This window comes from Salvelinus alpinus, chromosome 27 (genome assembly GCF_045679555.1).
Source record: "Salvelinus alpinus chromosome 27, SLU_Salpinus.1, whole genome shotgun sequence".
NCBI classification, from domain to species: domain Eukaryota; kingdom Metazoa; phylum Chordata; class Actinopteri; order Salmoniformes; family Salmonidae; genus Salvelinus; species Salvelinus alpinus.
This window is the reverse complement of record NC_092112.1, coordinates 22,512,555-22,535,381: the sequence shown is the minus strand read 5'-3', so window position 1 is coordinate 22,535,381 and position 22,827 is coordinate 22,512,555. Positions and strand designations below refer to the sequence as shown.

General features: G+C 43.2%; 1 pseudogene; it reads left to right on the top strand.

Annotated features, from left to right (window-relative positions):
• Positions 1 to 22,827, top strand: part of LOC139555847 (mRNA-capping enzyme-like) — a 143,060-nt pseudogene that overhangs the window by 39,558 nt on the left and 80,675 nt on the right.

The window sequence follows — 22,827 nt, the reverse complement described above, 5'->3', positions numbered from 1 at the left end:
AGATGTGACAGTCCAGGCCTGGGTAAACTACGGCCCAAGGTTTGAGTAAAAAAAAATGTTTTGTTAAAAGTAGTCTTTGTTCATAGAGTTGTATGGTTTGTTTAACTTTGCAATCATCAAATCAAGTTGTATCGGTCTCATGCGCCGAATACAACCTTACAGTGATTAACTTCTCTGCACTACGATCCCTTTTACGGGATCATTTTCCTAAACAACCGCTGAATTGCAGGGTGCAAAATATTACAAAAAATATTTATAATCATGCAATCACAAGTGAAATATACCAAAACATAGCTTAGCTTGTTGTTAATCCACCTATCGTGTCAGATTTTGAAAATATGCTTTACAGCGAAAGAAATCCAAGCTTTTGTGAGTATCAATCAATGCTAGAACAGCTAGCCCCAAATTAGTATGGTCACGAAAGTCAGAAAATCAATAAAATTAATCGCTTACCTTTGATAATCTTTGGATGTTTGCACTCACGAGACTCCCAGTTACACAAATGTTATTTTTGTTCGATAAATATTACTTTTATAACAAAAAAACGCCATTTGGGTTGCGCGTTATGTTCAGAAAACCAAAGTCTCGTTCCGTTCGACGAAAATTCCAAAAAGTATCCGTAATGGTCATAGAAACATGTCAAATGTTTTTTATAATCAATCCTCAGGTTGTTTTTAACAAACATAATCGATAATATTTCAACCGGACCGTAACCTATTCAATGAGAGAGAAAAAGAAAATGGAGAGCTACCCTCTCGTGCGCAGGAACTAATCAGAGGACACCTGACTAGTTTGGAAAAATATCGCTCATTTTTCAAAATAAAAGCCTGAAACTATGTCTAAAGCCTGGTCACTGCATGAGGAAGCCATTGGAAAAGGAATCTGGTTGATTCCCCTTTAAATGGATGAAAGACGGGCCAGGAAACACAGATTTTAAAAAAGAAAATAAATCACGTCCGGGTTAGATTTTCTCAGGTTTTCGCCTGCAGAATCAGTTAAACTATACTCACAAACAATATTTTGAGTGTTTTCTATCCTAATCTGTAAATTATATGCATATTCTACAATCTGGACCTGAGAAATAGTCCGTTTACCGTGGGAACGTTATTTGTTTTTAAAAAAGAAAAAAAATCTGACCCCTAGCGTCAAGAGGTTAACTAACAATGCAGTTAAGAAAAATAGGTGTTAGGTAAATAATAGATACATTTAAATAATAATAACAAATAATTAAAGAGCAGCAGAAAAATAACAGCGGGGGCACAGGTTAGTTGAGATAATATGTATATGTAGGTAGAGTTCAAGTGACTATGCATATATGATAAACAGAGTAGCAGCAGCGTAAAAGAAGGGGATAGGCTTCGTGTCTCAATGTGTTGTATGTCAACTCATGTCTACAGAACTGTCTTCATGTCCCCCAGAGCAATTCACAACAACTTGTCCAATGTCAGTGAGAATAAAAGCTAGCTGATTGCCCTGTAGTTCACCGCTGTAGTGTCATCATTTGAGTAAGTGTTGTCTTATATTTACCTGTGATTATACACTCACATTTGAGTAAATGGTTGATGAGTAAAATCCCTTAAAAGGACAAACTAGAGTGAAATGTCATAATAACAGTAAAGCAGTATTTCCCTTAATGTTCCTATGGAAATGTGTCAGAATGGTGGTGCGTACTGTATAATTCATACTCTCTCTTTCTCTCCCTGCACCACCTAGTTGCATGACGTCACTGTAAACTCAGTCATGTCATGTGTCAGTTGGGCCTCTCCCCAGCTCTGATGTACCTGATTCTCAACTCCACGCTGTTAAATAATGAATGTTTAAATCTGTTTCTGCTGTTGTCTGCCATTTGCCGTTCCTCTCCCCGGTACTTCCTGGTATGTGTCGCAGGCTGACGTACGCACTCCTCAGGAGACGCAGCCGGCCCCTTTGAGAGCGCTTAGTTACCCCCCGCTGTTGGACCGCCACTTTCCAGGATGCTCCTCTCATTGTCTGAGTGGGAAAGTTTTCCCTTCAACACCTTGCTCTGGTCTGTCTGTTGCTTTCTGTCTGTCGCTCTCTCTGTGACTTTCTGTCTGTCTCTGTCTCTCTATGTCTCTCTATGTGTCTCTGTCTATCTAAAATGTCCTCACCACCCCCTCTGGACACCTTTCTGTCTCTTGTTTCCACAGTAGATGTTTATCGACAAGGTGAACGGCCAGCCCGTCCCGCACTACCTGATCTATGACATCATTAAATTCAACGTGAGTAGTGCCATGCCTGCTGTGCCTGATCAGCTGAAAATGTGTAGCCTCTGATGTGTTGCCCCTGTCATTCCCTGACGAGGTGCCAGACATACCAGGCCTTAATCAGTACGCCCAAGGTCAGCCAGTACACCAGGTCCATTGGCACACTAAAGCCCCATCAGCAGCCCCGCTGACCCCTGTGTTTAATAGTTAATATCTCTATCTACATTGTTAGCCCTGCCTCTGTCCATGGTGGCAGCCAGTCTGTGTCAGACTGATGAATGCTGCCTGGGAGGAGCGGAGCTCAATCTGCTTGCTTCCCAGACCCCTCCACTCTCTGGTCAGCCAGCCAGCAGGACTCAGTAAAACCTGACCATAAAGATCCAGGACACTGTCCAGGATACACGTGCTAACGTCACAGCAGCCAATCTGAAATCGCTAAACATGTTTTTGCAAAAACATTTAAAAGTACATCTCTATCACAGCCATTTCAGAGTAGCCTCCCTGGACCACAATCCTGTTTTACATGTTTGCAGTCCTCAGACTTTCTGAATGTTTAACTGCTTCCACAAATCGCATGTTTGTTTTTCTATTTCACAAGTTCTGTTGTATATACCAACTACTGAAGACACTCAGCTAAGGAGCATTGAGCTTGATGGTTTTCTTCTCAACTGAAACTAATTATTATCAATTTACTGCTAATTAGTTACCTGGGTGATCATTCCCACTGACATCAATGTACAGAGAATATTTGGTATAGAAGACTAAAGCTGAATCCCAAATGGCACCCTATTCCCAACATAGTACACAACCTTTGACCAGAGCCCTATGGTCCCAGTAAGGAATAGGGTAATACTCGGGACGCACGTTGATTATGTATTCCCTGGCTTCATCCACATCACACATTTTCACTGAGCTGTGAGATTGCTGCGGTTTATTTCAGGGGGAAATGGCATATAGGCTATTAACAGATAATATTCCTACTGATGTCTAATGAACTCATAGCCGGTGCTGATGCCAATCTCAATGCTAGGCCTTTACCAGGCAGGCTCAGAGATGAATGCGCTTGCATGAAAGTGTGCCAGTCCCTGTTCTGTCCTAATAATAGAAAGGATGGATTCCAGGAGGATGGATTGAGGCCATTATGTGGAGTGTGTCGCCTCCTGCCGCCATCGATCAGTGGATCACACAGGGAGGGAAGTAGAGGGTCTTGGTGAAGGCAGTGGTGGGGGCTAGAGTGGAGGTGGCGGTACAGAGGTTAGCAGCGCTGTGTAGCTCCCCGAGCCGTCATTAAGCGCTGCAGAATTGATCCCCAGTACCCAGCCCATTATTGGCCTGCTCTATCATCCCAGTCAGACTGCCCAGCCTAGGCACCAGGCTCCACACTGAGACAGTCACAACTTATTTTGTCAAGACACAATCAATCGCCACTATTCGCTAATCACTTGTCTGCTTTGTTGCCAGAATCATTGCTCCTTGGTCAGATCATTATTGTAGAAGACAATGTGTTCTTGAAGACAAGTGGGTTGTAATAATGATCTATCCATTCGAGCCTATGTGGCTGTACTCTTTGAAAGGATGAGGTTACCAAGCTTAGGTTGGAGTTGTGTGCAGTAGAACAGAGTCGATTGGCTACTGTTACAGTTTGTTTGATATGGATTATCACTTCATGCTGCATTACTCTGTTACGGTACATTACCTCAACAGTCCTCCTACACGATGCCACAATGCTGGTCCCTTGTCTATGACTAGGTGCCTCTCGAAAACATGACATTGCTTGACCTCAATCACCACCCGGAGACAAGGGGGAGAAAATGATATTTTCTGCTGTTGCCAGGGGTTATGAAATTAGCATTTTTTTGTTTTCCTGGAAAGGTCCTGTCAGTGTCTGCTCCAGAGTTAAACCATACCACTCACTGTCAGCCACCAACAGGAGAATCCAAGAGCTGTGTCATGATAAATCTACAGTGACATTGTGTCTTTATCTCCATATTTAATATATTTCATCACCGTTTCAGCTTTTTGGATTTTGTAATGAAGAGGCATTGACTTGAAATGAAACAGCCAATGGCCAAGTCATTTCTGCAATTGACATTATACACAGATGTCCCCCTAATGTTCCTATTGCAGTCAGGTGTGTCATTAGGTGTGTCAGAATAAAATTATGTTCTCATTGTGTAAGGCATGTGTGTTTGAGGGAACGCTTGGAGGGAGGCCGTTGCGTGGCAATCCGGTAGGACTCATTACTCTGTCGTGCCTGCTAAGGTAACTGGTCTGCAGGCGTGTGAAGCCTTGTCACCTCCAGTCCCTTCCGCCTCACCAGTCACCTGGTGGCTACAGTAAGTGGCATGGGAGATCTGCTCCTGGGTATAGCGCCAGGGCTCGACCACTCAGCATACGTCACGTCAGCAGCATCTCCTGGGGGGGGGGGGGGGTCTGTCTGTGTGGGGGTGGTCTGTTTGTCTGTGTGTTTGTGTGGCCGGGGGGTGTAAGTCAACCAAGGATGCAGGAAGGACTCTACAGTACCAGTCAAAGTTTGGACACCTACTCATGGACCTTTCTTTTGAATTAGGTTACTTTCCATCTCGCATACATTTGTCATGCATATCTCTTCCTTGCATCATTTTTGGCTTTTCTGACTGTACAAATAAAGTCCCATGAATGGCATATCGCTGCAGAATGCTGTGGTAGCCATGCTGGTTAAGTGTGCCTTGAATTCCAAATAAATCACAGACGGTGTCACCAGCAAAGCACTCCCACACCATCACACCACCTCCCTGCTTCACGGTGGGAACCACACATGCAGAGGTCAGCCATTCACCTACTCCGCGTCTCACAAAGACACGGCGGTTGGAACCAAAAATCTAAAATTTGGACTCATCAGACCAAAGGACAGATTTACACTGGTCCAATGTACATTGCTTGTGTTTCCTGGACCAACAAGTCTCTTCTTTTTATTGGTGTCCTCTAGTAGTGGTTTCTTTGCAGCAATTTGACCATGAAGGCCTGATTCACACAGTCTCCTCTGAACAGTTGATGTTGAGATGTCTGTTACTTGAACTCTATGAAGCAATTATTTGGGCTGCAATTTCTGAGGCTGTTAACTCTAATGAACTTATCCTCTGCAGCAGAGGTAACTCTGGGTCTTCCTTTCCTGTGGCGGTCCTCATGAGAGCCAGTTTCATCATAGCGCGTGATGGTTTTTTGCGACTGCACTTGAAGAAATATTTGAAGTTCTTTAAAATGTCCAGATTGACTGACCTTCATGTCTTAAGTAGTGATGGACTGTCGTTTCTCTTTGCTTATTTGAGCTGTTCTTGCCATAATATGGACTTGGTCTTTTACCAAGTAGGGCTATCTTCTGTATACCACCCCTAACTTGTCACAACACAACTGATTGGCTCAAACGCATTGAGAAGGAAAGAAATTCCACAAATTAACTTTTTACAACGCACACCTGTAAATTTAAAATGCATTCCAGGTGACTACCTCATGAAGCTGGTTGAGAGAATGCCAAGAGTGTGCAAAGCTGTCATCAAGGCAAAGGGGGGCTACTTTGAAGAACTCAAATATTTATGGTTACTACATGTTATTTCATAGTTTTGATGTCTTCCCTAATATTCTACAATGTAGAAAATAGTAAAAATAAAGAAAGGTGTCAACTTTTGACTGGTACTGTAGATTCCTTCCTGCATCCTTGGTTGACTTACCACCTAAGAGCTCTTATATGATGCTCTGGATTGTGGCTTGCATAGTACTATTTTTGTATTAATGAACCCATTCCTGAGATTATAAGCGTATTTCCTTGCTTCATTCTATGCAGCTTTAACAATTAATTCAGTATACTGAGACGATATTTGTTTTTTGGGGGGGGGGTTAATTGAATTAGGTTATTTTCTGTCTCGCATACATTTGTCATTCATTGATGTCGTGCATTTGTCATGCATGTCTCTTCCTTGCATAATTTTTGGCTATTCTGACTATACAAATAAAGTCCCATGAAATTAATTATGATAATCAACTCCTATAGAGATTTGTACTTTGCCTGGGTCAGGTTTATGCGCTTTTCAAACTTTCAAAAGGTTCCACTTTGCATTTACCATTTTGAGGGGAAAACAAAATGGATAAGTAAGAACAAGGTTGGAGAAAGGTGGTCTTTCTTGCACTAGGCTACCTCTTTATAGCAGGTATACTGCACTCTGAACTATACCTGAGCAGAGAGTCTGAAGGGAGGACTGCACATGCGCAGAATAATTGTTTTTAATCACTTATAGCTGTGTCACGTCTTTCTGGTTCTCTCCGCCTGATGACGCATCTGACAGATGGTGTAAAACTGGTTGGCTTTGATACCAGTTGTTGCTCCAGGAACATGAAGCTCTGCTTTGAGTTGCTGTGCATTGGATTAAATTCTCACTCAAAGCTGATAAATCTTCTTAAAATAAATGAACTATACTCTCGCTTTTCGTCTCACTGTGTGTTCACATAATCCCTTCTTCCCATCATCCATTAAAAATACCAGTAATTGTATTTTCCCTCACAAAGCCTAACCAACATTGCTGAGCCTACCAGGCATAGGCGTCTTTAGAGGTTGTGGCTTCATCCCAGATGGCACCCTATTTCCAATATAGTGCACTATTGACAAGAGCCCTATGGGACCTGGTTAAATGTTGTGCACTACATAGGGAATAGGGTGCCATTTGCTACGCAGACAGGATATTAAAGAGTTGGAGGCGAGCCATATCACAGAAGCTGCTGCTGAGGTAATATACAGCTTCTGAAGAGCTTCACTCTCGCTAAAGTTGAATCAAACAGCATTGTAATTAGCCCTCACAGCAGCACTCTTGATATGTGGGGTATTATTCCCTGATCTGTTTTATAGAAGGTTCAGTTGTTGGTCCTCCGTCCCTACACAGTGATGATCTCCTCAGCTATGACTCCTGCTAGCACCGAGAGGCCCTAAATGCAGTCAGTCTATCAGTTCTTCATTTGGGTAGGTCAGTCTCCAAGCAGAAAAGTATAGAAATGACCCAAAAGTAGCCTATAGAGCACAGTCGGCTCAGGAAGCATACTATCGCTAACCCAACACACCACCATAAGGTCCTCCTTGATTCCCCTGCTTTACATTAAAGACTCGGGCTCCCGAGTGGCGCAGCAGTCTAAGGCACTGCATCTCAGTGCTAGAGGCGTCACTACAGACAGCCTGGTTCGAATCCAGGCTGTGATTGTGTGCCACCCTATAAGTCTCCCAATTGGCCCAGCGTATACCCCGTATATTGAACTGACCCTAAACTAGACCACATTCGACTCACATTAAAGATAGTGTGTAGAACCAAATCCAACCCGTACCATCAATGAATCCCTGCTTTACATGCAAGACCTTCATCCTCCTGTAGTGCGCTTTGATACCACACAAAGCTCTTGAGGAGAGACATGGCCTTTACACAACGGTGCAGAATACACATATTGATACTTTTTTTGGTCACTTAGCAGACGCTCTTATACAGAGCAACTTACAGGAGCAATTAGGGTTAAGTGCCTTGCTCAAGGGCACGTTGAAAGATTTTTCATCTAGTCAGCTCGGGGATTCGTCCCAGCAACCTTTCGGTTACTTGCCCAACCTCTTAACTGCTAGGCTACCTGCTGCCCCCTTGACCTATTCCACAATTTGTTGTTACAGCCTGAATTCAAAATGGATTAAATATATTTAATTGCACCCATCGACACACAATTGTCCATAATGAGAAAGTGAAATCATATTTTTGGTTAAAATTTTTTGCGAATGTATTGAAAATTAAATATAAAAATATCTAATTCATTCACACCCCTGAGTCAATACATGTTATAATCACCATTGGCAGCGATTACAGCTGTGAGTGTTTCTGGGTAAGTCACTAATAGCTTTGCACACCTGGATTGTACAACATTTGCCCATTTATTCTTTAAATTCTTCAAGCTCTGACAAGTTGGTTGTTGATCATTGATAGACAACAAAAATAAATTGTGTGTTTTACCACCTTTTTCCTCCCCAATTTCGTTCTTGTCTCATCGCTGCAACTCCCCAACGGGCTCGGTAGCGAAGGTCGAGTCTTGCGTCCTCCGAAACATCCACCCGTTTAAACCGGAAGCCAGCCGCACCAATGTGTCGGAGGAAACACCGTTCACCTGACGACCGAGGTCAGCCTGTAGGCGCCCGGTCCGCCACAGAGTCGCTAGAGTGCAATGAGCCAAGTAAAGCCCCCTGGCCAAACCCTCCCCTAACCCAGACGACACTGGGCCAATTGTGCACCGCCCTATGGGACTCCCAATCACGGCCGGTTGGAATACAGCCCGGGATCAAACCCGGGTCTGTAGTTGACGCCTCTGCACTGCGATGCAGTGCCTTAGACCACCACTCGGGAGGCCCAGACAACCATTGACTGTCTTCTTGGGAAGCAACTTCAGTGTAGATGTGGCCTTGTGTTGTAGGTTATTGTCCCGCTGAAAGGTGAATTCCTCTCCCAGTGTCTGGTGGAAAGCAGACTGAAGCAGTTTTTCCTCTAGGATTTTGCCAGTGCTTAGCTCCATTCCATTAATTTTTTTATCCTGAAAAACTCCCCAGTCCTTACCAATTTACAAGCATACACGTAACATGATGCAACCACCACTATGCTTGAAAATATGGAGTGGTACTCTGTGATGTATTGGATTTGCCCCAAACATAACACTTTGCATTCATTATAAAAAGTTACTTGTTTTTGCACAGTACTTTAGTGCCTTATTGCAAACAGGATGCATGTTTTGGAATATTAGTATTATGTACAGGCTTTCTTCTTTTTACTCTGTCAATTAGGTTAGTATTGTGGAGAACTACAATGTTGTTGATCCATCCTCAGTTTTCTGCTATCACAGCCATTAAACACTGTTTTAAAGTTACCATTGGCCTCATGGTTTCCTTCCTCCCCCGGCAACTGAGTTAGGAAGGACACCTGTATCTTTGTAGTGACTGGGTGTATTTATACACTATCCAATTAATTTACTGCTCTAATTATGTTGGTAACCAGTTTATCATAGTAATAAGGCACCTCGGGGATTTGTGGTATATGGCCAATATCCCACGACTAAGGGCTGTTCTTATGCATGACGCATGGTGGAGTGCCTTGATACAGCCCTTAGCCGTGAAATAAACTGGTTACCAACATGATTACAGCAGTAAAAATAAATGTTTTGTCATACTCGTGGTATACGTTCTGATATACCACGGCTGTCAGACAATCTGCATTCAGGGCTCGACCCACCCAGCTTATAACAAGGAATACATAGCTTGTGTAAGACTCAATTATAAACCCAATAGGAGTCCCTTCCAACTACTCTGCAATTTACACTTGAAGCAGTCAGCCAGCCAGTCATGTCTTTCATTTTGCTTACCGGATTGTTACCGCAGCCAGATCAGAAAACCCACAATCGGTGTCAATGCTTTTTGCATGTAGGCTATGCTACATCAAGGCCCTATGAGAAGTCAATAGAAAGTAGAATACTGAGTCTATGATGATGAAGAACATGAGGATGACTAGGATGATGAAGATGGTGCATAGTCTGTAATGCAGTTAACACTCAGCCTGCCTGTCAGCACCTCCAGTGGTCCGCTCCTGCTAATGAGTCAATGGTGCTGGCGTTTTTAATGAAGCAGATCCAAGCAGACAAGACCGCCATCGGAAAGGGAAGGATACTGTAGGAATTATAATTTGTATTAGGATCCCCATTAGCTAACCCTAACCCATATTGTCACTCTGCAGCTCTCTGATTTATTATTAGTACTTCATAATTTCTTTATTCTCATTCTATTTCATTCACTTTAGTGAATATTATTTTCTGTGCTATTTTCTTGCTGCAGAGTTTTGTATTCCCTTTACTGTATGTATAACTAAGCGTTGGAATTTGAATGTAAACTTGACTTCCCGGGGACATTACAGTAACTGAGATAAGAGCCTTTATGAAGCCAATAAGAGGCTGTGTTCGTTTTACTAATAAGTTGCTTCTGTCTCAGCTACATCCAGCTCCTTCCTTGGCAAATTCAGGCCGTGCAGTCCATCTGCCCGTTTTCAGGGTCGTATTCATTAGGCACCAAACGGAAGAAAACGGACTGACCATTTGGTGCCTAATGACTACGACCCTGGAGTGTGGCCCTTGTGAGCCCTGAGGTTTGGGAGACGTGAAATGTTACTGTGGTCCGTCTGAAGCTAACGGCTCCTTTTCTCAGAAACTGAAAAACAGGAGTGGAGGACATTAGACGAGACCCGTTGGCATGGTGACCTCACTAAAATGTTTATTGAATAGATGCTCATTGCCTGTGGCTTCTAGCTGCCTTAGAGATATGATGACCCTGGGTCTAGCTACCCCAAGAGAACTCAACAATATCTCTCTCTCTCTCTCTCTCTCTACCTGTACACCTCTATCTCTCTCGCTGTCTTTTCTCTTTCTCTGTCCCTCTTTTCTCTCGCTCTCTCTCTATTCAGTTCATCAGTTCATGATTATTCAGACCTGTACACAGTTGCCATGGCACTGGATTGGCAGCTCGTTTCCTTGTCGTAGCTAGACAATCTATCAAGCGGAAGATGAGAAAGATTGGAATTCATTTGAAAATATCCAAATGCATTGGTATTCACTGTACCATTGATCTGTGGGGAGATATTAGCCCTACTTTGATTGACATTGCATTAGTAAGTCAGGTTTTGTATCCGTTCCTTCTCAAATAAATTATGGGAACACAAGCCTTACACTCAAAGATTATTATTAATTTGTTTGTCTGTCTTTTCAGGGTAGGCCAGTGTGATTTCAATATTCGGCTATTGTGAAAAGAGAAAGAGATCATCTCCCCTAGGGTGGAGAAGATGAAGACAGGACAGATCGACAAGACCAAGGAGCCCTTCAGTGTCAGGAACAAGCCATTCTTCGACATCCATGCAGCACGAAAGGTAACACACACACAAACACACACTGTGCCAGCTCATCCCAAGTCTGAGGTGGTGGTGGTATGACATGCTACAAGTTCCTAATTTGTGACTTAAAATTATTTAATTGTTTTAAATTAAGGGGTGTATCAGCTTAATATTGTGGATAGATTGTTGCTTCCATCAATGTAATTGTCAGCATTTCCAATCCCCCATATATTTTTTGGGGTATATATATATATATATATATATATATATATATATATATATATATATATATATATATCCATACACAATGCATACATATATACATACACATACCTATATAAACATACATACTTTTTTTAGAATATACCTTTATTATTCCCCGCAAACCCTACCACCCTTCCCCCAATTGCAGTAAACTAATAAACAATAACACTTAGGCTTCTACCTTCGGTTTATACATATTATACACATTTTACAGACACAATCTATTTTACAATAGTTATATTTTGTTTGTTTTTAGTCCTTCATCTATTTCAAATGTTCTATTTGTAACTGTGCTATTTCACAATTTCTGAACCGATATACATTTTACAGACCCCGTATGTTTTACATTGGTTATCTTATTGGTCCCACCCTTCAGCTCCATTCAACCCCTCCCATCTATCTCTTAACACCATCCATTTTGGATTTCAATTTGCCATATATTTTCAACTGTGCTGTGATGCTTGACAAAAGTACTGAGCCTTTCTATTCTCAAAGCTTCTACAGATTGTAAATGATAAATAAACATTTTTGCTAAAATAATAATTATATTATTGATTGATTGACTATGGCTTTTCAAATCACCCAGTATTGCTATCGGCAGCGTTAGTTCTAGGCAAATGTTGCAATTCTTCAGCCATTCCTGGACCTGTGACCAAAAACACGCTACATATGGACAATACCAAAATAAATGATCTAATGACTCTGCCTCCTCACAGCAAAATCTGCAGAGCCTAATTCGTGACTTAGTGACTCATCTAAGGTCTAATCGAAACAACAGGATAGATAAACTTCCGATGACATTTTAGTCTCCGATTGTTTTCTCACTTTGAAACAAATCTGTATTATTCATTTTGAAGTATTAATGCGCTTTCATAAAGTGATGATGGGTACATTTGCTTCCTACACTGTTCTACTAATTCCAGTTTCCATTGCTTGTAGTGCTTTTAGTTACTGTAGTTTGACTGCCTTCGTACCAAAGGGCTTTGTAGATGCCTCTTATCACCATTAAAAGAAAAAGTGGAATTATCAAAGCTTTGATTTGAAAATCAACCCCTTTAATCAGTGAGAATATTTATGGTACTCTAAATAATCAACAAAAAGAAACTGTGGAAATGGCCGATGTTTCTATGGGAGTGTATTCCTGTAAAGTTCACTCAATAATCTGATTGATTATTCACAGATCACAAGTATAATATCTAAAAAGCCTTTTTACTACTAGTTCTATAAATGAGCAGATTGATAACTAGATTTCTCTAGAAAATCAAATAACGACTAGATTTTTATCAGATTATACTAGTAAATCTAGTCATATTGAGCAGCCACATCTATATTTGTGTTTGTTAGAATGCTGCTCATGTACTACAATTTTCTGAAAAGGCCAAGGACAAGTGTTTTTATTCTCCAAAAGCTATTTAACCTCCCATTCAAGGCCCTGCACCCTCTGCCCTGTAATGTCTCCGCCGAAGGGTATGGTGCAATTAACTAGATCTGCACCGTGCTGGATCAGTGGGAAACTAGCTCTGTATGTTCACATTAAATGCCTGATAACAGAGTAGAGAGTGAAGGTTTCTAGCAGTTCTGTCAGTCTTCACATTTCTCCCACCACTGTTCATCTGTCTTGTCTGGTCATGGCAGGAGCAGGGAACAGCCCCAGTCCCAGCTACTATCACAGATCTCTTTGTGCTGAAGCCTGTTTTTGTCCTGTATGAAATGTTAACCATGAATGACTGGGTTACCTCCCCTGGTAAACCCTGTTTCGACTTCCAACCAGTACTATCTGAAGCCTTTATTACAGATCATAGATCGCCCAGTCTCTTGTTAGCGGGATGTCGATGTCTGTCTATATTTGTAAACAACAGCTGGTGCGCGAAATCTAGTGAAGTCTTGCTTTTGCTCGCCCGAGGTAGAGTATCTCATGATAAGCTGTAGACCACACTATTTACTAAGAGAGTTCTCATGTATATTCTTCGTAGCTGCCTATTTACCACCACAAACCGATGCTGACACTAAGACCGCACTCAGGGAGCTGTATATGGCCATAAGCAAACAGGAAAACACTCATCCAGAGGTGGTGCTCCTAATGGCCGGGGACTTTAATGCAGGGAAACTTTAATCTGTTTTACCTAATTTCTACCAATCAATCAAGTTTATTTTATATAGCCCTTCGTACATCAGCTAATATCTCGAAGTGCTGTACAGAAACCCAGCCTAAAACCCCAAACAGCAAGCAATGCAGGTGTAGAAGCACGGTGGCTAGGAAAAACTCCCTAGAAAGGCCAAAACCTAGGAAGAAACCTAGAGAGGAACCAGGCTATGAGGGGTGGCCAGTCCTCTTCTGGCTGTGCCGGGTGGAGATTATAACAGAACATGGCCAAAATGTTCATAAATGACAAGCATGGTCAAATAATAATCAGGAATAAATGTCAGTTGGCTTTTCATAGCCGATAATTAAGAGTTGAAAACAGCAGGTCTGGGACAGGTAGGGGTTCCATAACCGCAGGCAGAACAGTTGAAACTGGGACAGCAGCAAGGCCAGGTGGACTGGGGACAGCAAGGAGTCATCATGCCGGTAGTCCTGACGTATGGTCCTAGGGCTCAGTTCCTCCGAGAGAGAGAAAGAAAGAGAGAAGGAGAGAATTAGAGAGAGCCAAGATGTTCAAAATGTTCATAAATGACAAGCATGGTCAAATAATAATCAGGAATAAATGTCAGTTGGCTTTTCATAGCCGATCATTAAGAGTTGAAAACAGCAGGTCTGGGACAGGTAGGGGTTCCATAACCGCAGGCAGAACAGTTGAAACTGGGACAGCAGCAAGGCCAGGTGGACTGGGGACAGCAAGGAGTCATCATGCCGGTAGTCCTGACGTATGGTCCTAGGGCTCAGGTCCTCCGAGAGAGAGAAAGAAAGAGAGAAGGAGAGAATTAGAGAGAGCATACTTAAATTCACACAGGACACTGGATAAGACAGGAGAAGTACTTCAGATATAACCAACTGGCCCTAGCCCCCCGACACAAACTACTGCAGCATAAATACTGGAGGCTGAGACAGGAGGGGTCAGGGGACACTGTGGCCCCATCCGATGATACCCCCGGACAGGGCCAAACAGGAAGGATATAACCCCACCCACTTTGCCAAAGCACAGCCCCCGCACCACTAGAGGGATATCTTCAACCACCAACTTACAATCCTGAGACAAGGCCGAGTATAGCCCCCAAAGATCTCCACCACAGCACAAACCAAGGGGGGGGCACCAACCCAGACAGGAAGATCACGTCAGTAACTCAACCCACTCAAGTGACGCACCCCTCCTAGGGACGGCATGAAAGAGCACCAGTAAGCCAGTGACTCAGCCCCTGTAATAGGGTTAGAGGTAGAGAATCCCAGTGGAGGGGAACCGGCCAGGCAGAGACAGCAAGGGCGGTTCGTTGCTCCAGAGCCTTTCCGTTCACCTTCACACTCCTGGGCCAGACTACACTCAATCATATGACCTACTGAAGAGATAAGTCTTCAGTAAAGACTTAATGGTTGAGACCGAGTCTGCGTCTCTCACATGGGTAGGCAGACCATTCCATAAAAATTGAGATCTATAGGAGAAAGCCCTGCCTCCAGCTGTTTGCTTAGAAATTCTAGGGACAATTAGGAGGCCTGCGTCTTGTGACCGTAGCGTACGTGTAGGTATGTACGGCAGGACCAACTCGGAAAGATAGGTAGGAGCAAGCCCATGTAACGCTTTATAGGTTAACAGTAAAACCTTGAAATCAGCCCTTGCCTTAACAGGAAGCCAGTGTAGGGAAGCTAGCACTGGAGTAATATGATCAAATTTCTTGGTTCTAGTCAGGATTCTAGCAGCCGTATTTAGCACTAACTGAAGTTTATTTAGTGCTTTATCCGGGTAGCCGGAAAGTAGAGCATTGCAGTAGTCTAAACCTGTTTTAGAAACTAGACAGTGTGTTCTATCCAAAAGTAATAATAATATGCATATTGTACGAGCAAGAATTGAGTACGAGGCCGTTTGAAATGGCCACCTCTTTCCACTGCTGATACTCACTGCTGATATTTGAGCCATAAGAGGCTAACCTAGAAGTAACAAATGCATGGATTAATTTTTCTGCATCATTTTTGGACAGAAAATTTCAGATTTTTGCAATGTTACGTAGATGGAAAAAAGCTGTCCTTGAAACAGTCTTGATATGTTCGTCAAAAGAGAGATCAGGGTCAAGAGTAACGCCGAGGTCCTTCACAGTTTTATTTGAGACGACTTTACAACCATCAAGATTAATTGTCAGATTTAACAGAAGATCTCTTTGTTTCTTGGGACCTAGAACAAGCATCTCTGTTTTGTACGAGTTTAAAAGTAGAAAGTTTTCAGCCATCCACTTCCTTATGTCTGAAACACAGGCTTCTAGCGAGGGCAATTTTGGGGCTTCACCATGTTTCATTGAAATGTACAGCTGCGTGTCATCCGCATAGCAGTGAAAGTTAACATTATGTTTTCAAATAACATCCCCAAGAGGTAAAATATATAGTGAAAACAATAGTGGTCCTAAAACGGAACCTTGAGGAACACCGAAATGTACAGTTGATTTGTCAGAGGACAAACCATTCACAGAGACAAACTGATATCTTTCCGACAGATAAGATCTAAACCAGGCCAGAACTTGTCTGTGTAGACCAATTTGGGTTTCCAGTCTCTCCAAAAGAATGTGGTGATCGATGGTGTCAAAGGCAGCACTAAGGTCTAGTAGCACGAGGACAGATGCAGAGCCTCGGTCTGACGCCATTAAAAGGTCATTTACCACCTTCACAAGTGCAGTCTCAGTGCTATGATGGGGTCTAAAACCAGACTGAAGCATTTCGTATACATTGTTTGTCTTCAGGAAGGCAGTGAGTTGCTGCGCAACAGCTTTTTCTAAAATTTTTGAGAGGAATGGAAGATTCGATATAGGCCGATAGTTTTTTAAATTTTCCGGGTCAAGGTTTGGCTTTTTCAAGAGAGGCTTTTACTGCCACTTTTAGTGAGTTTGGTACACATCCGGTGGATAGAGAGCCGTTTATTATGTTCAACATAGGAGGGCCAAGCACAGGAAGCAGCTCTTTCAGTAGTTTAGTAGGAATAGGATCCAGTATGCAGCTTGAAGGTTTAGAGGCCATGATTATTTTCATCATTGTGTCAAGAGATATAGTGCTAAAACACTTAAGTGTCTCTCCCGATCCCAGGCCCTGGCAGAGCTGTGCAGATCCAGGACAGCTAAGCCCTGGAGGAATACGCAGATTTAAAGAGGAGTCCGTAATTTGCTTTCTAATGATCATGATCTTTTCCTCAAAGAAGTTCATGAATTTATTACTGCTGAAGTGAAAGCCATCCTCTCTTGGGGAATGCTGCTTTTTAGTTAGCTTTGCAACAGTATCAAAAATAAATTTTGGATTGTTCTTATTTTCCTTAATTAAGTTGGAAAAGTAGGATGATCGAGCAGCAGTGAGGGCTCTTCGATACTGCACGGTACTGTCTTTCCAAGCTAGTCGGAAGACTTCCAGTTTGGTGTGGCGCCATTTCCGTTCCAATTTTCTGGAAGCTTGCTTCAGAGCTCGGGTATTTTCTGTATACCAGGGAGCTAGTTTCTTATGACAAATGTTTTTCGTTTTTAGGGGTGCAACTGCATCTAGGGTATTGCGCAAGGTTAAATTGAGTTCCTCAGTTAGGTGGTTAACTGATTTTTGTCCTCTGAGGTCCTTGGGTAGGCAGAAGGAGTCTGGAAGGGCATCAAGGAATTTTTGAGTTGTCTGGGAATTTATAACACGACTTTTGATGCTCCTTGGTTGGAGTCTGAGCAGATTATTTGTTGCGATTGCAAACGTAATAAAATGGTGGTCCGATAGTCCAGGATTATGAGAAAAAACATTAAGATCTACAACATTTATTCCATGGGACAAAACTAGGTCCAGAGTATGACTGTGGCAGTGAGTAGGTCCAGAGACATGTTGGACAAAACCCACTGAGTCGATGATGGCTCCGAAAGTCTTTTGGAGTGGGTCTGTGGACTTTTCCATATGAATATTAAAATCACCAAAAATTAGAATATTATCTGCTATGACTACAAGGTCCGATAGGAATTCAGGGAACTCAGAGAGGAACGCTGTACAGTAATCCCTCGTTTATCGCGGGGGTTACGTTCCGAAAATGACCCGCGATAAGTGAAATCCGCGAAATAGAAAACTTTTTTTTTTTTTACAATTAGCAACTATTACATGTATACAAATACAGTGACTCACGTGTAGGCCGTTTCGTCGACATTATGGGTTTAGGAGATGTTCGAAATTACAAGATAATTTGGCCAACTTAATGTAAATTTGCCAAGCTGTTTTATGTACGTACACATAACTGCACGAGACGACAAAATGATAGCACAATTCGTAGCATGTTTTGATACAAGAAGCGGGAGTGAGTTTTTAGCGAATCAGAATGCAGAGCACAATGCACCAAAAAAAAAAAAAAATGCATTATGAAAATCCGCGAAATAGCGAATCCGCGATAAGTGAACCGCGAAGTGGCGAGGGATCACTGTATATGGCCCAGGAGGCCTGTAAACAGTAGCTATAAAAAGTGATTGAGTAGGCTGCATAGATTTCATGACTAGAAGCTCAAAAGACGAAAACGTCATTTTCTTTTTTGTAAATTGAAATTTGCAATCGTAAATGTTAGCAACACCTCCGCCTTTGCGGGATGCACGGGGGATATGGTCACTAATGTAACCAGGAGGTGAGGCCTCATTTAACACAGTAAATTCATCAGGCTTAAGCCATGTTTCAGTCAGGCCAATCACATCAAGATTGTGATCAGTGATTAGTTCATTGACTATAACTGCCTTTGAAGTGAGGGATCTAACATTAAGTAACCCTATTTTGAGATGTGAGGTATCACAATCTCTTTCAATAATGGCAGGAATGGAGGAGGTCTTTATCCTAATGAGATTGCTAAGGCAAACACCGCCATGTTTAGTTTTGCCCAACCTAGGTCGAGGCACAGACACAGTCTCAATGGGGATGGCTGAGCTGACTACACTGACTATGCTAGTGGCAGACTCCACTAAGCTGGCAGGTTGGCTAACAGCCTGCTGCCTGGCCTGCACCCTATTTCATTGTGGAGTTAGAGCCCTGTCTAGCATGTTAAATGTGCAATCAGAGGGGAAAAAAACTCTTACACCACCTTTACTCCACACACAGAGTCGCGTACAAAGCTCTCCCTTGCCCTCCATTTGGCGACTCTGACCATAATTATATCCTCCTGCTTACAAGCAAAAAGAAAAGCAGGAAGCTCCAGTGACTTGTTCAATAAAAAAGTGGTCAGATGAAGCAGATGCTAAGCTACAGGACTGTTTTGCTAGCACAGACTGGAATATGTTCCGGGATTCTTCCGATGGCATTGAGGAGTACACCACATCAGTCACTGGCTTTGTCAATAAGTGCATCGATGAGGTCGTCCCCACAGTGACCGTACGTACATACCCCAACCAGAAGCCATTGATTACAGGCAACATTCGCACTGAGCTAAAGGGTAGAGCTGCTGCTTTCAAGGAACGGGACTCTAACCCGGAAGCTTATAAGAAATCCCGCTATGACCTCCAACGAACCATCAAACAAGCAAAGCTTCAATACAGGACTAAGATTGAATCGTACTCCACCGGCTCCGATGCTCGTCGGATGTGGCAGGGCTTGCAAACTACTACAGACTACAAAGGGAAGCACAGTCGCGAGCTGCCCAGTGACACAAACCTATCAGAGGGGCTAAATTACTTCTATGCTCGCTTTGAGGCAATCAACACTGAAACATGCGTGAGAGCATTAGTTGTTCCGGATGACTCTGTGATCACGCTTTCTGTAGCCGATGTGAGTAAGACCTTTAAACAGGTCAACATTCACAAGGCTGCAGGGCCAGACAGATTACCAGGACGTGTACTCCTAGCATGCGCTGACCAACTGGCAAGTGTCTTCACTGACATTTTCAACCTGTGCCCAAGAACACTAAGGTAACCTGCCTAAATGACTACCGACCCGTAGCACTCACGTCTGTAGCCATTAAGTGCTTTGAAAGGCTGGTCATGGCTCACATCAACACCATTATCCCAGAAACCCTAGACCCACTCCAATTTCCATACCGCCCCAACAGATCCACAGATGATGCAATCTCTATTGCACTCCACACTGCCCATTCCCACCTGGACAAAAGGAACACCTATGTGAGAACACTGTTCATTGACTACAGCTCAGCGTTCAACACCATAGTGCCCTCAAAGCTCATCACTAAGCTAAGGACCCTGGGACTAAACACCTCCCTCTGCAATTGGATCCTGTACATTCTGATGGGCCGCCCCCAAGTGGTAAGTGTAGGTAACAACACATCCGACACACTCATCCTCAACACGGGGGTCACCCCCGGGGGTGCATGCTCAGTCCCCTCCGGTACTCCCTGTTCACTCATGCCTGCGTGGCCAGGCACGACTTCAACACCATCATTAAGTTTGCCGATGACACAACAGTGGTAGGCCTGATCACCAACAACGATGAGACAGCCTATATGGAGGAGTTCATAGACTTGGCCGTGTGGTGCCAGGATAACAACCTCTCCCTCAACGTGATCTTGACAAAGGAGATGATTGTGGACTACAGGAAAAGGAGGACCGAGCACGCCCCCCTTCTCATCGACTGGGCTGTAGTGGAGCAGGTTGAGAGCTTCAAGTTCCTTGGTGTCTACTTCACCAACAAACTATCATGGTCCAAACACACCAAGACAGTTGTGAAAATGGCACAACAAAGCCTATTCCCCCTCAGGAGACTGAAAAGATTTGGCATGGGTCCTCAGATCCTGAAAAAGTTCTACAGCTGCACCATCGAGAGCATCCTGACTGGTTGCATCACTGCCTGGTATGGCAACTGCTCGGCCTCTGACCGCAAGGCACTACAGAGGGTAGTGCGTACGGCCCAGTACATCACAGTGGCCAAGCTTCCTGCCATCCAGGACTTCTACCAGGCGGTGTCAGAGGAAGGCCCAACAAATTGTCAGACACCAGCCACCCTAGTCATAGACTGTTCTCTCTGCTACTGCACGGCAAGCGGTACTGGAGCGCCAAGTCTAGGTCCAAATGGCTTCTCAACAGCTTCTACCCCCCCAAGCCATAAGACTCCTGAACAGCTAATCAAATGGCTACCCAGACTATTTGCATTGCCCCCCGTTCCCCCCCCCCCCTCTTTTACACTGCTGCTACACTGTTTATTATCTATGAATAGTGACTTTAACTCTACCTACATGTACATATTACCTCAACTAACTGGTGCCCCCCTGCACAGGACTCTGTACCGGTACACCCTGTATATAGCCTCACTACTGTTATTTTACTGCTGCTCTTTAATTATTTGTTACTTACATTTTTTATTTTTACACGTATTTTTCTTAACTGCATTGTTGGTTAAGGGCTTGTAAGTAAGCATTTCACTGTAAGGTCTACTACACCTGTTGTATTCGGCACATGTGACAAATAACATTTGATTTGATTGGAATTATGCCTGCCTCACTCACTGTCTTGGTTCAGCTGCTGAGGCCATCTGCTCCAGAGCCTCTGCATACAGCCATATCTCTGTTCGAGCCAACATGAAACAGGGGGGAATTGGAATCTGGTTTATTCATTCACAGTGGCGCAGCTCTCCACTTCATGGCATGTTTGCCGGAAATTCCTTCAATGATATTTCAATGAGAGGCCAAAGCTGTGTGATGGCTTTTGTCTATTGCTGTGCGGCTGGATTGTGTCCCGACTCCCGCCTCCCTCATGTTTCCAGCTCTGCTCATTTAATGTGCAATTTTCCCTTTACATGGGACTATATTGGACTATCTATTTAATTTTGTTTGGGAAATAGTTTTGCATTAACCGCAATAGCCTGTGTTTTGTTAGAATACAAAGGACTTATCAAGTCGCTCTGTTTTATTTGAGCATTTTGCAGTGAAGTGGATGGGACTGGAAAATGGACTCCTAGGAGGCAAAAAAGCATTTGCTGAGTGGAAGATGAGGTTTTAGATTAGATTTGCCTTAGCTCTGGTCTAAGTTAAGGGCCCATTAGCAGACTGGAGTATGAGAGAGGGTTCAGTTGGAGGCGATGGAGAGCCCTCTGGTCATTTCAAATGGCTGACAGTAGATGTGGAAAAGATCTGGACTTAATGAAGAGTGACACTGAATGCTCTTTCACACCAGCTAGATGTGCTCACTCACTGGTTTTAATTGAGCTGTGTGCTGAGGCCCCTAATAACCCCCACCCACATATGCACACACACTTGCGCACACACGCATAGCCATCTGCAGTCACGTGCTCTACATGTCAAGTGGCTCTTAAGCACACAACAGCATTGGGTCACCAAATTGGTGCAGTTGTCATTGAACTTTGTTAGCCACCACCTTACTCCATTTACTTAGCAGATCTTCAACATTATTATAGCCTGTTTGAATGGATTTGTCTGAAATTGATTTGCCCAAAGCGGGAAACCATTGTCTGGTATGTGGTCGGAGTTCGAGGTTCTTATGTGTAAATTCTAGACTGTCATCTTTTTCCAAAGGGCAAAAGTTCAGATTACTCTTAACAGCTCTTGAACTATTGAATTTATTGAGGAAATGTTGTTCTTCTGAAAAACTATGGAGATGCCCTTTTTAGTTGAGAAGCCCTCCTGAATTAGCCTGGCTGACGGGACCTAAGTGACTCAGTGCACAGAGAGTCGTGACACACTGGTCTGGGAAGGAGGCAGTTTGTTAATGCAATATTCACTAAAATATTGTGCAACGGTTTTGATTGGTTCTCTCTGGGAATGTAACGATTCACCGATATGCATCGGTCCCTTTTTCAAATGTTTAAAAGATACAAGTGCATCAGTACGCGGACCCCAAAGCGATCCAAATGTAGCATGCGTTGGTCAGAAAATGTATTCAAACATTACGAATCGCTGGTTCACAATTAGTTTTTCTTGCTCATATTACATTCTACCTTCTGACAATGCCTAATATTTTATGACAACTGAAGTGTCCTCTCCTTCAGTGTCGATCTGCATGTAACTGTGTTGACAGTCATTGATCTGCAAGTCATTTTGCATGCCGAACAACCCAGGCAATATCAGTAGCCTAGTCAAACTGCCCAGCTTCGCGCACGGCACCTTTAGCATTCAAATGCTAAAATGGCTTGCGTGATATTAGGCTTTATTAGTTGAGTGACAACCTATGTAATTTTCTAGGTTATTGTTAATCATGGCGTTGTTGCGTTTTACCGGAATTAAAGTGAGCTACCGGAGACAACTCTCATCTGGCTATACCTGCTGTATAACTGCTGAACGGGGCTTACAATAGATTTTTATTTTGATCAGGTTCACCATCAGCAATAGTTTTGGTAGTTTTGC